The sequence below is a fragment of the Lycium barbarum genome, chromosome 1, assembly GCF_019175385.1.
Source record: "Lycium barbarum isolate Lr01 chromosome 1, ASM1917538v2, whole genome shotgun sequence".
Lineage (NCBI taxonomy): Eukaryota > Viridiplantae > Streptophyta > Magnoliopsida > Solanales > Solanaceae > Lycium > Lycium barbarum.
Genome location: NC_083337.1, coordinates 57574836 through 57592016, shown reverse-complemented (window position 1 = coordinate 57592016; position 17181 = coordinate 57574836). Strand labels below are relative to the sequence as shown.

The 17181-nt window shown below is 36.8% G+C and overlaps 1 long non-coding RNA gene across 2 annotated transcripts; it reads right to left on the bottom strand.

Annotated features, from left to right (window-relative positions):
* Positions 1-8967: 8967 nt before the first annotated feature.
* LOC132635584 (uncharacterized) lies at positions 8968-15037 on the bottom strand. 2 transcript variants are annotated; one of them, XR_009580629.1, is made up of 5 exons: positions 14902-15037; positions 14719-14826; positions 12531-12795; positions 11142-11387; positions 8968-9238 (listed from the first exon to the last, which is right to left on the bottom strand). It is a non-coding gene; the product is annotated as an uncharacterized LOC132635584 (long non-coding RNA). The 2 variants fall into 2 exon arrangements; XR_009580630.1 differs by lacking the exon at positions 11142-11387.
* Positions 15038-17181: the final 2144 nt, after the last annotated feature.

Below are 17181 nucleotides of genomic sequence, written 5' to 3'. Positions count from 1 at the left end.
TAAAATAATTTTAATATACGAGTTGCTAGGAATATTATTTATAAACATTGGTATTATGGTAATATTGAGGAAAGTCGAGGGGTAAAATGGGAATTTCACATAAGTTTCATGAAAGCTCCAAGAAGAGCATATTTGTCATGTGAAAAAAAAAACAAAAAAAAAAGGAGAAGAAAAGATGATGACAAATAATAAGTCATCTTTTATTTTGGAAAAAGAAAGGAAAATTCTAGAGAAATGTAGAAAGGGGGCATGTGCCCCTCACATGCTTGTGATATATATATATATATATATATATATATATATATATATATATATATATATATATATATATATATATATGAGAAGGCTTATCAAGTAAGACATAATTGTCTTGAAAATTCAAGAAAAACTCCAAGAAACATTAAGGGGCCATTCGGCCACATGAAAAATCCAACAAGAACCTTGCAACAATTTCTCCAAAAATTATCTTCTACCAAATAAAGGGTTCCTAGCAAGGTGAAGTGTTCATGGGAGCAAGAAAAACACAAATTCTTGGAAGTTACAATCTTGGCCAAGAAGGAAGATAAGAGGAGAAGGTAAGAATTCATCATCTTTTACATGTTGTGGATGTTTGTGTATGTTGTAGTATGTGCAAAAGGATGAAATTCATGAAAATATTGATGATGTTGAGATGGCCGAATGGATCATGTATGTGGAAGATTGGATTGAATTCATGTAGTAACTTGATTGTTGTTGTGTTGAGAATTCCATGATGAAAAATGCATGGAAACCATGAATTTAGTGAGTATGGTGGTTGGCCGTGTAGTGAGTGGTGTATGCAAGTCCATATGTGTATGTTGTATTGTGAAGGGATAGTGAGCAAATTTTATCTTGTATGTTGGTTGTTGTTATAATGTATAGAAATGGATGAAAATTCATGAGGATATGTGTGTAGTTGTTGTGGCCGTGTGCATGGTTAAGGGTGGAATTAATTGTTCAATGATTTTATGTAGTGTTTTAGTTGCTGTTGTTGTGAATTCTATGTGGATAATGAAAGTGCGACGATTTTAGTTGAAGTTGTAAATATTGGAGCTTGGCCTATGATATAAATGTTGTGTAGGAAAAATGAATGAATTTCTATGTAGTATTTTGGTTGTTGCTGACATGTATGCTACGACGGAAATGAGGACTTGATGATTTAAATTGTTGTCAAAGTAAATGTATCGTTGAGGTTGAAGTCGAAGGTCTCGGAAGAAATAGTATGTTGATTAAGTTGTTGGAATCTTGTGCGAAATGAATTGAATAGAATGTTGGAATGTATGTTGAATGGAATGTTAATGTTGTTGATAAGAATTGTTGGTATTGTTGATAGTTTGGCCGGGTTGAATTCCCGGGATTGTTGTTGATTAGAATAGGCCAAGTTGAACTTGGTGGGATGGCATATTTACAGGGGAAATGCTGCCGAAATTTCGGCAGACAAGGCGTTACTTTCAAGAATCAACTTCAAAAAGGCTCTAATCAAGTTTTGGTAAACATGACCAATTTGTAGATTCTGGCGGATTTGGAACGTGAATTTGGAGTCGCATAAGAAGCAGAAAAGGTATGTAAGGCTTCATCCTTCCTTCTATGGCATGTCTTAGATGTAATATGTTGGATAAGAACCTCGGGGACACTTCTACCCTCCAGAATCCGCAACTAAAGTTTTCCCTTTTTCAATTAGTAGGATTGAATTAAAAAGTGTGCAAAATGTTGGAAGAATGTCCTAAACCTCTAGAACTCGTATAAATAGGACCCGATGACCCTAAAACCCTCACAAGTAACGCCATGACAGGTAACATATGTAAATTTGGTATGCCGCCTCATTTGATCCGAGGTGGGCCCACTGTTCCCCGATTTACCTTATTGTTCCGCTCGACTTATTTTGAAGCTGAATCCAAAAGAAACTTTCGATCCTTATTCCATTACCAAATGACAAGTACTGTACCTATCCCAACGAGAACACTTCTATGACGATAATGATAACGATGACGTCAGAAAAGAGAATATGCCTATGATAAGTACGACAAGAATGATTCCACGAATAAGAATCTTGAGCTAAGAATCCAATGTGAATATGAAAGTGTTGTACTAGTTTCTACAAGACTTCAAAGCATATGAATTGACGGTTATAATGCCAATGATCTTATTCTGTGCCTCCTCTTAAAGCTATTCTCCGTCGATAGTCTCGCCTTATAATTATCGTTCCTTCAAGGTGAGACAAGTGACCCGATTATTCCATAATGTAATCGGAGGGTTTCGACCTTACGTCACTCCGATGGACACATGACTTTCTTTGGGATCTCATGCATGCCAATTATATGACATATGAATATGAATGTGAATATGTATATGTATATGTATATGGGAAAGGGAAAGGGCCACTGTTATATCACCACTTGATTCAGCTGGATTTCGTCCCGGACGCGGGATTACGGGAGAGCCGGATACGGCGTCTGTATTTGTGATATTTATATATAATATGTTGGGACACTGTTGGGGAGGGGGATGGGAGAGCCGATGTACTCGGCGTCTGTGAATGTAAATGAATGACACCGTTTTCTAAAATGTTCTGTTTTCTGTATATGTAAATAAGAGACACCGTTTTCCTGAAAAAGAGACTAAGCATGCATGACATCTGCAGAAAGGCATTCATATGCACAGGTTACATCTGTCCCAGTATAAGCTCCTTATGTCTATTCTGTTATTGTTCATACTGTATATTCCTTTATTATGGTACTATCATGCTTTACATACTCAGTACATTACTCGTACTGACCCCTCTTCTTCGGGGGCTGCGTTCATGCCGCGCAGGTACTCCCAGATGATTAGAAGACCTTACTGAAGATATTCCAGCAGAGATGGCGAACTCCATTTGTCCCGGAAGATTGACAAGTCCAAGTATATGCTATGATGTTCTATTCCATGTTAGAGACTTTGCAGACAGAGTCACGGGAATTGGGTTGTCAGTCTGTAAGCAGCCGATAAGTTATTATGCTTCATGTCACGAGTCTTACAGGATGTCAGAGTTTACTTATGAAAAAAAAATGGAGAGCTTACCATGTATTTTATTCTTAAGTGATTCCAGAGTCTATGTATGTAATAAGAGTTAGCGGGTTCGCTCGGCCCTAGATAAGGGGTCGGGTGCCCATCACGGCCTAGTAAAGTCGGGGTGTGACAGTATTCCTCCTTTTGGATTCCTTCACCAACATTCTCACCAACCAAGGTCTGTTTCTTTTGTTCTCCTGGGCCCTTAGCTCAGCTTGCAAAGGATCGGGCAAACCATGAACAACGTTAATCACCTCCGCACTCACCTTTATCTTTACCCCTCTAATGGTGATCTCAGGTATTGAGATAGCCTACTCAAAAGTAGGAGGTATGGCATAAAACTCTAACCTAGTTACAGTTAACATCTCCGGGCTACTCAACCAATGGGCCCCAACCAATTCGATGTTTGCGTTGATAGAATTCTGGGGCCAGCTCTTCCACTCAATCCATGAAAAAGGCCCTCTCATGAAGTATACCCTTGGTATGTTGCTCCATGTAGCGTCTCTTACACAAATTCAAAGCAAACCTAGCATAGGCGGGGGCAGCGGGTGCTTGTTGTTGTTGATTCGCCATAGCGGAGTGAGATAGTGAGCCTGTAAAGGGAAAATTGCATTAGAATAATGCGGCACCAAGATTATACAGTGATAAGAAATATGTTAATTAAGTTAAAAAAAAATGGACTATTTTCATGTATAAGGTTCTGCCTCTGTGATGAAAGATGAAGAATATCAAGAAATTCAAGAAAATCAAGAAACACAAGACTGAAATTCAAGAAAAAGAAAAGTCCAAGAAGCTCAAGTTTGAAGATTATTTCCCATTCTTGTTTCTTGACTCTTTTTCTAAATAGGTTTCTTATTTCTTGATTTATAATATAGTAGGATTAAATTTCCTATTATTAGTAGGATCTTTATCCTAGTTCTAGTAGGATTTTGGTTTTCGTTATTCTTTTCCTTATAGAATAAGGATTTTAATTTCCTTGTTTTTAGCTATTTCCTTTCTAGAGTAGAATAGGGATTTGTAGTCATCAAAGAAGAGACCCTAGGCCTATATAAAGGGTTCTTATTCTTTGTTAAACACTATTCACATTTTTAGCATATACCTAAATTTTGCAATAGAGTTATTCTCTCTATTTCTTGTTCTTTATCCTTGTTTTTGGTTCCAAGCAAGGTGGTGATAGTCTTCACCTTATTTTCAGTTGCGTGTGGTGTTTCTTTATCACGTTAAAATTCGTTCTATTTTATACCCAGAACCCTAATTTTCTTCCATCGTTGTACCCTCAATATTTACTTGTTTTAATCGATTCAAGAGCCAATTTTATAGTTCAAATCGTCATATTTCTCCTCGTCTTGAAATCACATAATTTCAAGAAGTATAGCCCGATTTACGTCTGTTTCTTGAATTCTGCCCATCAATCGCTTCAAGAATAAGATCCTGGTCGATTGGTTCTTTGTTAACTCGAAGAATCACATCATTCTGGCAGCTTCGCTGCGGCGGTAGGGTGTCCACTGCAGCGAAGCCACCTTAGCGGCAAAAGCATCACCCCAACGAATGAAATTCTGCCTTGGCGACACAGTCACCGCTGTAGTGAGCTCGCCGTAGCGAGCAAGTCCGTTACAGTGGACATCTTCCTAAACATTTCCTATCCGCGCCCACGGATCCCACAGCGCCGTAGCATGACCGCCGTTGCGAAAGAGGGTCCGCCATCTTCTCCAGCGAGAAAACCCTACGATCAAAAATTTAGAACCCCAAAAATTTCACCATAGTTCCAACATTTCTGGCAAGGATCAAGTATTATGATAGCATGCATGACTTTTACAAGTTACAGCACCACATTTCAACCATAATGAGCACCAAAATTTTGGGCAAAATCATCAAAAATACACTTCTACCAAACACCCCCACCCTAACATAATCTACCCCATTTCAAGCAGATCTTTAGTAGTGAGTTATGTTAGGACAGTGTGAACGACGAAATAACCTACCATAACCCAAAACTTCATACCCCAAGAAATAAAAAACCCTTGTTTCAAAAGATCAACTTTTTGCTCTAATCTAGAAACTTAGGCATGGAATTTTCAAAACAAAAGGCTATAATTAGGTTGTAGGACAGTAAGAGTGAGTGCATACCTTAAAATGGTTGAAGATTTGCAAACTTTTCTTCCAAAAAGTGACCCTTGGGCTATAGAGAAAATTCTTCCTTCCTTTAGTATGTTGGGGGTGCAATGAGAAATGGAGGGGGTTAAGGTGTTTAAATGGGATGTGAGGAGGGAGATAACGGGTTTAGGGAGATGAATGGGGAGAAAATTCTCGTGGGGAGTGGGAAAGTTTTCGGCTATGGGAGTAATGGGGAAAGAATGAGGGGTGAACTGAATCATCCCATGAACTGTCTCGTATCCTGCTGCAGAGGAGGAACGACTACTGTTGCGGCATCGCTATAGCGGGCTACTGACCGCTGTAGCGGACTACGCATTATCCAAATTGCCTTATGATTTTCCCCTCTCCGTGACCATAACTAGAAATCCTGCCTCCTAGGACATAGGGGTTAGAGCGTGACCATTACCCCAAACGACGGTTTAATTGGTATCTAATGTAATGATCCGCTCGGTCGTTAAATACTCCGCAAACCCGTGGCAAATTTAGGCCTAATATCTTAAATGATAAGGCTTATGAGGTGTCTAAAATGAATAATAGTTAGAAAAGTCAATTTCAAAAAGTGTTAAAAGTCGTGGGCTCGGGCAAACATGGTCCACTATAGCGGGCAGGTCGCCGCGACAGCGGTCTCACCATAGCGGGCCTGTTGACCGCCGTAGTGGACATCGCAGACCAGTGAGCGGAATTTCCCCATACTTAGTTTTACAATTGACCCTCCTGTTAAATAAAAGACCCCATTAAGGTTGCTATTATGTTTTACATTGAGAAAACCCCTTGACACCAAGAAAAAGAGGCTCCTCCAACATTATTCACATCTTCTCCATCAATTATCATCTCTCACGGATTTCGGCTACAGGCTAGGAAGGTGGATACTTCATGGAAGTTCGAATAGCTACTCGTCATCGAGGTACATTATAGTTTACTTGAGTTAGACTTTGATTAGTGAGTCGAATATATGTATAGAATTGATGGGAGAAAGCACGATTAGGTCTTCGGACACGGATTTCGGATGGATATATATATAGTTTAATAGAAGTTGTATATATATAGTAACTAGGATAACAATTAGTGTATAACTGGATGATAAGTTCTAAGGATTGTTGATGTATGTGTTTTACTGAACGGGAGAAGTCACTTGTCGCTATTAAGAAAGGTTACCCCGTGGGTCAGCGTAATTATTTCGAGGTATATTTAGTTTCCGCAATAAATTGTTGAGTATATACAAGATTCGTTGGGTTGTTCATTCATGTAAATAAAAAGGGTTGCATTGGGTGAGTTGAAGCTAAGGCATATAGTGTTGTGCTCATCAAGGGCATATTCCATGATATTGATTTTATTCATTAACATCGTTTTATACATTCACTTATATTTATTGAACACCACATGGAGAGAAAAGTCTTAGTGAATATCAGTGGTATTACCCGATTATATGACCTAGTTGGGTTGAATATGAGGTACTACCTGAAAATCGATCATTAAAAGGATGTGACCAAGATTCTGGGCACATTTGACAGGGGGTGAGGATGTGGCCTAAGTTAAAGGCTCGTGATCCGAGGTAAGATTTCGGAGCAAGGGTATATAGACACCATAGGTCCCCTACAGGACATGACTATTGGGCAGAGACACCAATTAGCATGTATGTATAGTTGTGTATTGGGCCATTGCATTGAATTACGTACCTTCATATTCCCATGTTTACATGTTGTTATTCTACTATAGCTGCATTATGCATCTCCTATAATTGCGTTGAACTGTGTGAGAAGTTCTTATCATGCATGAAGGTGTTGGCGTAAGAATGAATTACTGAATTCCAGAGTTTTTGTGTTAAACCTGATAGATTTAGAGAGTCACAATGTTTGGTGAAGGTGTGTTGAGTACGTTTCCGGGAATGCATCATACTTTAGCCAGTGAACCGAATAGAAACCTCTAGGGCTAATAATCACAGGATAGACTTTAGTGGAATTGTTGAGATAAAGCTTAATTATTTGGCCCTAAAAGAAATACGAAGTAGGACTACACTTTGACTAGACGGGTTGCTGGTGTTATTGTGGGAATAAGGGAATCGGAGTAACCAGGAGTTAGAGAGGTGAGTTCGTGCCGGTGTAGTTGTCTATATTGGGAGCCTTGAGGGTGCACGTTGACTTATATTTTTATCTTGTTGAATTTATATTGTGTTGCGTGAACTAATCTTAGTCGACCTATAATGCTTACCAGTACGTGTGGTGTACTGATGCTACTCTTGCTACATCCTTTTTGGGTGCACATGTGTTGCAGGTTATTGCTTGATGTTTCTCTTAGTGGATTATCAAACATCTTCCTACAGCCTTGCTCATCTCATTCCAGGCAGAGGCTGTGTCATTTATTTTTGTTTTATTCTTATGTAATTGGAGCTTTTATACCTGTCTAGACTAGATCCCGTGAACTTTTCAGTTTTCTTGTATTGATAACAGAGTCTTTATGAATAATTATTTTACATTCTGACCATTATTTATATTACTGAAAATAAAATGTGTTTGAATATTGGGTTCGTTGGTAAGGGTTCTCCTACTAGGTAATAATACAATAGGTGCCCGCACGGCTCGTAATTTGGGTCGTGACAACTCCACCACCCTTACAAGGTTTCTGCCTCAAAAATCTAGTAAACCTTAAGTGATGAGCAATTTTGAGACTTTTGAACATCAATAACGTGCTGCAATTCGAGATATCCCCTCCCCAAGTAGTCAAAACACTTGTTCCCCCAAAAATTACAAGTTCTTACAATACCCAGCGATTTAAGCATGGAAAATTCAAAAATAAAGACTCCTAATCACTCTCTAGTGTTGTCAAGAGGGAAACATACCTTGAGATAGCTAGGGAATTGAGAAGATCTTGAAGAATCTGACACTTATTCCTTTGTAACAAAATTTTTTCTCCTTTTGTCGTATTTGTGAAGTGTATAAGATGAATGGGGGTGTGGAGGTGTTTAAATGGGTGTAATGGGAGGAAGATTAGAGGACTAGAGAGTTAATAAAGAGATAAAATCGTGGGGAGTGGGTAAGGGAAATGGTTGAGGAAGAGATTTGAGTAGCACTACAAGAAATCTGTCTTATTGTGGCGACGGAAGTCGCCACAAAACCTCAAAAGTCGCCTCTAAAGACTTATAGCAGCGACTTTCCCATCGTTGGTAGTACTTCCATAACTAAAGGTTATTTGTGACGACAACCAGAATTCGCCACAATAATTAGGCATTTGTAGCGACATATATCGCCACTAAAAGTAAACAAGTATGCCACAAAAAAAAAATTTACAACATAGATATTAGCCTAGTCGCTACTGAAATAAGATCTTTAGTGGCGACATTGTTGCCACAAAAGCAAATTAACTATCAGCAGCAACTTTTACCTCGCCACTACAAAAGTGATATTAGTAGCGACTTTTGTCGCCACAAACCTATTAGACTATTAGTGGCAAGTTTTTTCTCGCTGCTACATGTTTCTATTAGTAGCGACTCTTGTCTTCACAAAAGCAATATACTATCTGTCGCAACTTTCATCTTGCTACTAAAACTATGTTTAGTAGAGACAGAAATCGCCACAAAAACTACTATAACATCTGTGGCAACATTTATCTTGCTACTGAATAACAAATTTTAGCAACAATAAAATTGGCTACAAAAACTATTAAATCATTAGATTTACTATTGAGAATTGAATTCTCTGAAACTAATATATAGCTACTAAAAACATCCAGTAGCATAACAAATTCCAAAAGCACTTCCAAGCTGAATATCATAAATACTTTCATTACTTAAAAGTCAACTACATATATACTATGGACATAGTACTTCGGTTCATTATATGCATATACATATGACCCAAAAAAGCAAAAACTTCCAACGTATATATATTACATATCATCAAACACTTCCATTGTATGCATATTACATAAAAACTTTCATTTTATGCATATTATATATGACCAAAAACTTCTATTGCACGCCTTCAAACTTTTCTTTGGTTTGCTCCATTGTTTAAGAACCTCGTCCCTGTTATTAAAAAACATATAGGATCAGTTTGAAAATTATCATAATCCAATGCTAATAATAAAAAGGGTCACATAGAGCACATAAGATTTAAAAAGTCAATGACATAATAGTTCCAGGAAGTGTGTCAAAAGAAAAAAAAAAGAGAACCACCAATCAACCAAAAAATCACAATTTACAAAACCATTGAGAAATCCCAACTGAAATAACCAAACCCCACAAGGATAAATTTTATTTTCTCTTTCTCTTTTCATTGTTATGAAATATTGAGAAGAAGAAAAAAATTGTGCAATAATGTCAATGGCAACCAAACTTTCAGCGTATTTCAACAACATTAAAGAAAGATATTTCTTGAAAATGTAGAGGCTTTGAACCATACACAACTTCCATTAATAGAAGTAGAGGAACTTGTAAAAAGAGATTGCAAATTCCACAATGTTGTAGTAATTCTTTTCCAGTTTCATTAATAACAAGGGAAGAAGAAGTGGGGTTAATCAAGTGGGGTTTAGCTAGCCATCATCAATCATAGATACAACATTTCTACATTTTTAGCTTACAACCAAAGTAGGGAAGAAGGTATTGATATCACAAGACTATAAGTTTTGGTACAAAGTGATTTTAAACTTCAAATCAAAAATCTATTTTTTTTTTAAAAAAAGGTCTAACTTCTATGGGTGTGAATTTCAGAGCTACTTTTATTTCCATGCTATGTTTTAGGCCACATACATGCACAACCCCCTAAACTTGTCATGAATTTCCATTTTGACACCTCAACTGAGGATGTTTCCTATTAGACACTCAATCCTCTCCAATTTGATGCCCCTTTTCTGTCCAGCAAGTTACTACCATTTTGTCAAACCAATGTGTTTCATCACAGCAGAGAATTTGTTTTCCTTTGTCTTTTCTCATTTGTTATGTATTTTTCTCTGTTCCTCACTTGAAAGACCCAAATTCATGAATTAGAAAAGTTTATCACTACACAACTAATAATGTTTCCTCAAAAAAAGATAAAATCAAAATACTTTTTTTCATTCTTTCGGTATCCTCACTAGACAATGAGGACTGAAATATTTCTACTCTTTTGAAAGAACTAAATCAACAGATTTTAATTTTCCTTTCTCTAATCCTTGTTGAATAACATAGAGTGGAAGAAAATATCATAATTATAAAAAAAAAATAAGGTTTTCGGAAGCAAAGAAGCCATTTATAGTTAATAATAATAAACCAAAAAAATTTTCGAAATCGAATTAATCTGAGTACATATTACGAATAAATGTCAAATCCAAAGTTACATCTAGAATCCTTGACTTAAGAAGCATATCAGGAGAAAAAAAAAGAGGAGTAAAACAATCTTATTCCCTTCTTTGAAGAATGTGATAACAAGAGAAGGAGAAAATGGGCAAGGAGAGAGGAAGATAGTGAGTCTAATTGTGTGGAATTAGTCAATCCAAGGTGGATTATTTTTAATTGATATGTCTTTTTTTAATTGGTTATTCAGCCACATAAGCAGCATTTGAGCTTCACGCACTGATCATTTGTTTGGGACTTAGTTTTTAGCGTTCAATAGACACATTTTGATGGTAGTTTGAGTGTCTAATAGAAAACATCATTTGTTAAGCTGCCTAAATGAAAAATCATGTCAAGTTTAGAGGGATATATAGGTATTTGTCCTATTTTTTACTATTTCATTGTGTTATGAATTTCAAAGCAGTAAAGAAAAAAGAAGAGTTCCAAACATCAGCGAAAGACTGATGCTATCTCCAACAACAACATAGACGTAAAAAAACTGCATATTTGAATCAATACTGCTCAGCAAATCACAATAAAATACCATAGCTGAGCAAATCAAAGTTGGTTATTAATAAAAATACTCTTCAATAGCAAGAGCAAGAACAAGAAAAAGTACATGTTGCATTCTAGTCATGAAAGCAGCTATTTGTTCTTGGAACATCTTGTCAAATTCTCCTTTCATGTGTGCACGCTCCTCTTTCAATTTGTTTTGCAAATCTTGTTCCATATCCCTTTTTAAGTCGATAGCCATTTGTTCATGTTCTTCTTGCAACTTCCGGTTAAGTTCTTCTTGCAACTTTCGATCCATATCGGCTTGCATCTCTTGCCGCATAATTTCCATTGCAGAAGATATTGGATCTCTCTTCAATATAGTTCAATAGGAAAATGTATAAGCACATAAATATAAATAACAAAACAGTCTATGTAATAATAGGAGAACAACTGTATTCTTATCATGTATTCCTCTACTTCTGCAAAAGACTTTGTACCAAGAACCCTTTATGATGTTCTTGGTTTGGATTTAATAAGCAAATTGCTTCTCATATTCTGAACAGAAAATTAAGACAACTAATTGAACTGCATACTCAGTTGTGTATTGAATTCATGGGTTCTTCCTATGTTTGTGACAGTCATTTTATTGGTGCCACTTAAATACATTTTTCTTTCTGGATGGATAGTTTTTGTAATGAAAGAGTCACTCAACTCAACTTTGCGTAAGTATCACAGAAATGCACCAACTACGATTGACTTTGATTTACGTTCAACTTAACACTGGAATTCGAATTGTGATACTACAGAAACCACTGTCTCCTTCCTTGGGAACATTTACATATGAATTTCAAGAAGTATATCATGTTCTTGCATTAGGCATGGTCTATTTTATCAATAGAACCATGTGTGAATACAAGAAGATACTTTTAACTACCAGCACTACATTTTTTCCCTCTTTGTACTGATACAAACATCATAACAGGGGCACTAAGTTTTTGGGGTGGCCTAATTTTTGGTAGTACTTTTCACCAAATGGCTGGTGGGTCAGGACCACTTTTCAAATGTACTGAAAGGCTAAATGTGTTTCTTATTGAAAAACTTATAATTAAAGTAAAAGAGATTAAAGAGCACAAGCATAATCATGATAGATAAAGCAAAATCATTTGAAGCCTAATCAATAATTCAATATCGAATAATTCCTGGGGTACCCAACATCCTTTTTCTTGCTTTTCTGACCCTAGGAAAGTTGCTACCAACAATGTCCTTTATTTTGTCATAGTGCAAATTATGTGGTACCATAAAAACAAAGGCGGAGCAAGAATCTAAAGCTTGTGGGTTCGGAGTTCTAATTTTTTAAAGGTACTGGGTTCTAAATTAATAATTTGTAAATATTTGAAAAAAATTTAATATAAATATATGATTCGGACCAATAGCATATAATGCTTCACTTTGGCGATTAATATAATGAAATTAGTTATTAAAAAAAAAAGAGAATATTTTTTTTAAAACTAACCTACACCATTTGAAGCCTATGGAGAGGGAAGTACACTTTCTTCTAGATTCCTTGATGATTGTGTCTCTAGAGATGTTCTTTGGAGAGGGCTACTTGATGTTTGTTCGGTCTGTATAGGTCCTTGAGTTGGGTTACTTGATTGTCCTATCTCCAAAGATGCCTCGTTAATCTCTGTGGTTGTATTTGTGGTTGAGACATCATTCCTGAACTTCCATGTCCTCGAAAATTGCCATGTCCACGACTAGCTATATATTTTATCATCTATCTGTCCAAGAAAAATATCAATACATAAAGCAAAGTATTAAATCAAGCAATAACAAAAATGGGGGACACTTTGCTAACAACTATTGCTTCATTGATGGAAATGTTAGAGTAAGCCCCTGATTCGACTTAACTACTGATTCTATTTATAAAAATAAAGCTACAAGAATCTTGAATTAATTTCATGTCAGCCTAATAAGTACAAAAATATAGAGAGATTCTCAAAACAAGATGACATCTAAATCATCAGTCTTTGCTTCTCAATTTCAAGAGTAATCACTGTCCTCTCCATCACTATCATCAAGTAACTCTTCTTCATCATATTCCTTGTCTGATACATCTATATGATTGTTATTAATGAAATCATCTTCCTCATTTTCTTGATCAATGGTAAGCAAAACAGTTTGCGGTTCAACATCATCCCTCTATAAAGTAAGTTTCTTGGTCATTGGTACGCAAAATATTACATTCAACTTCCTCTTGTTGATAAAATTCTTCATTTAATAATGTTTCATCTTCAACTTCAAGCATATTGAAAAGGTCGCGAGGATTTGTTTTTATAGCAACAAGCCAATCTTTATCGACCATGTAATTCAAGTAGAAGAGTTGCTCAGACTGAGTTGCCAACACAAATGGCTCATTTGTATTCAAGGCACAATGAGTATTCACACTTGTAAAACCATCTTTTTCAATCATATATCCTCTTCCTAAGCGAGCCACATCCCACCAAAGGGATTTATAAGAATCCCAGAAGCCCTTCATATTTAGTGAGTGCATTATCATTATCATCAGAAGAATTTAGTAGCTACATACATAAAGGATGAACTTTCCAGTTATACAAATAAAGCACCAGAAAAGTAGTTATTTTATGACAAAACAAAAAACTAAAAGTGATGTCCCAGAACTTTAACACATTTTAGAATGAGTTTAAGTTTTATGCATTGTCCTGGTTAACTAAATTATTTTATAGTTTTACTGGTCGCCAAATTTATTTCCGAGTTTACTGTTAGCCAAAAATTCTTCCTTTTCCAGTTTTATTTACTAAAGTCTAACAGTTTTCATGGATTTCTATCGACATCCTCGTCAAATTCTTTAATCCCTCAACTAGAAAAGCAAATTCAATCTCAGATGAGAATATTTTCATATTTCTCACAAAACAGAAATGGCCACAAAAAGGTCAGAAACCACAAAAGACATAAACTTTACTAACCAAACTCAATCAATCATCCAACCAACAAAAAACCCAAGCTAAAAGTGAAGCAAAAAAAATCCAAATTTCATCCAAGATTCTACGTTTAACTCACCTTGCATTTTTTCTGAAGGAAACAAAGCTGGAATCTTGAAATTTTTAGCATGACCAAATAAAGGGAAAGAGAGCATTTTTAACAACCAAACTCAAGAAAAATCATTATTCATAACAAGGCTCACATCAAGTGGTATTAGTTGAACCAAAATCATAATTTTAATAAACAACAATCAAGAATTCACATACTCACATCAGGTGTTTGATTCTTTGCTTCAAGATTCACCTTTAAATCACTGAATTAGCTTTACCCATCTCTCTTTCAAGAAACAAAAGTACTAAATACTTCAAAACCCATGTAAATTTAACCTAATTAAACTCTTTTCTCTGCATAAATCACTGAATTAGCTTTACTCATCTCTCTTTCAAGAAAAAATGTACTCAATACTTCAAAATCAAGTAAATTTAACCTAAATTAACCTCTTTTCTCTGCATAAATCACCCAATTCAAGCTAGCCAATGTAATGTGAACATAAAATCACAATAACAACATCAAAAGGTCTAAAAATTTAAAAAGAAACTTTCAGTTAGGGGATAACACAAAAAATACTATCAAGACCAAGAATCGACAAAATACGAAAAGCAAAAATTAGCGATGAGAGTCGATAAACATGAACAACTTACCCTCAAAGTGATTTCAAGCTTCAAACCTTCAAACGGGTTAACCTTACAGTGAATATTCAGACTTTGAACTCTCTCCCTTCCTTCTTCAACTTCAGATAACTCAAATTCCTATAAATTATCAAATGGGTTAAACAAATTGGAGATGAAATCTAAAAAATTATATGACCAAAACGAAAAACATACCTGATGGAGTCACAATTTCTTGTTAGAGTTTTTGGGTTTCCAAAATGTGGCTCACATTTTATGGAACGAGCATAGAGAATTGGAAGATTCGAAGAAATTTTGTGATATGAGCAGAGAGAAATGGAGAAAAGGATTTTTTTTCTACAGAAATGGAGGACTGAATGTGTATAAGCTTTCTCTGTTATTTTAATGAATAATTTGCTTCTATTTTCTTTTTATTTTTGAAATTAAATTAATTGGATTATTAGATTCGACCAGGTTGCCACAAATTGGTATTTAATGGCGACTATTTACAAGTCGCCACTAAATATTTGGAGCCAAATTTTTAGCGGTAGCGGGAACAGAAATTTCGGAATTATTGACACATATTAGTGGCGACCTAAGAAAAGTCGCCACTAAAAAATTAGTTTCTGTAGCAACAATGTGTGTCGCCACTGGATATGTCACTTCTGTAGCAATAAATAAGGTCGCCACTAAATGTTGCCACAATAAGTCATGTTTCTTGTAGTGTAGGGAGGTGAAATGAAATCACCTTCCCCATTTTAAATTCTGCCGAGACAGTTCCACTGCAGCGGTCCTCGAAAAGAGGCGGTGAGACCGTTATAACTGGCAAACCAACCGCTACAGCGGCCCTGACCCTATAGTCCTCGCGCCGAGACAGTGACCCGAGAGCGCGGCGCCTCGTCGTCCTTCCCGCAGCTCATCGCCCTTCCTTGAAACCATACAAATAAAATCGGATTACCTTGAAACATTCGTAGACGACTCCATAAAGCCTAATGTCCATAATTCACGAACGCCATCTCGACTTGACCCGAGGTGGCCCCACAATTCCCGAGACCTTTTCATATTGCCCTATTTGACGTGTTTTCGAGCGATATCCGAGGGAAACTTTTGCCTATCGTTCCGACTATTAAAAGAAAGTGTTTCACCTATTCCATTGAGTCCTAAGACATGTTCCGATATGTACAAACGAATCTAGAAGTTTTGTTTTGACACAATCCGCTATGATATCCGAAAGGCATGTACTATGACTATCGTCCGATTCCCTCCTAAATGAGCTATCGTTTGGATTGTTCTTTCGACTCATTGTAAACATTTTATATTTCATATTGCATTTAGTTTCTCACTGCTCTACTCATGGATGCCTCAATACTTGCTTCACTAAGCCCGGGCCAGGATATGTTATCACGCGTAATCCACTGCATTGTTCGCCGTGCCTCGATGTGAGGGGGCAGGTTTGACATGTACATGGGTTCTGGAGTATGCTGTGCCATGTACCTATATTCTGATATTTGATGATATGATATGATATGGCCATCTGATATGTTATGATATGTTACGGAGCTATTCCCTACTCTGGAGTATGATGTGTTGTGGCGCCAGTGACGGGGTGGCGACCATGTTCTGTTCACCGAGTCCCATAATGGGGCCGGATATGGCATATGTTCTTGCATACATTATTTATGTTTTGTAAATATGCATATTGATATTTTGGACATTTCACTCATTTTCTGTACTTTCTGTTCCGGTTATGATTCTGTTTACCGTACTCTATGCTTTACATATTCAGTACATATTCCGTACTGACCCCCTTTCTTCGGGGGATGCGTTTCATGCCTGTAGGTATAGACGCTCGTTCAGCTGATCCGCCCGCTTAGGACATCTACTCAGCTGTCTTGGATCTCTCCCTTGTCTGAAGCCCATATTTTGGTACAGATTCTTCTATTATACATGTATATGTTATTCAGGGGTATGACGGGGCCCTGTCCCGTCTTATGATTCTGTTGTTATTTGTAGAGGTCTGTAGACATACATGTGGGTTGTGTATATGTTTTGGGTTGATATATTCTGTGACAGCCTTATCGGCTCCCACGCGCTATACCTGTTTATCTGCGATAGTTTACAATGCCGTTTGACTTCTATATTTGTATACTTCGTTTATATGCTGATTTGGGTTATTGGGTACGTACGGGTGTCCAGCTCGGACACTAGTCGCGGCCTACGGGGTTGGGTCGTGACAAAAGTGGTATCAGAGCGGTTCGTCCTCGGAGTGTGTACAGACTGTGTCTAGTAGAGTCTTGTTTATCGGTGTGTTGTGCACCACATCTATAAACAGGAGGCTACAGGACATTTAGGATGCTACTTCCTTCTTATCTTAGATCGTGCGATAGAGCTGTATTATCAGGATGACTTCTTCCTAACGAATTGTTATGTTTTCAGCCATGCCTCCGAAAAAGGCGACAGTTGCCCAGAAGGGAAAGTCAGTAGCAGCGGGAGAGA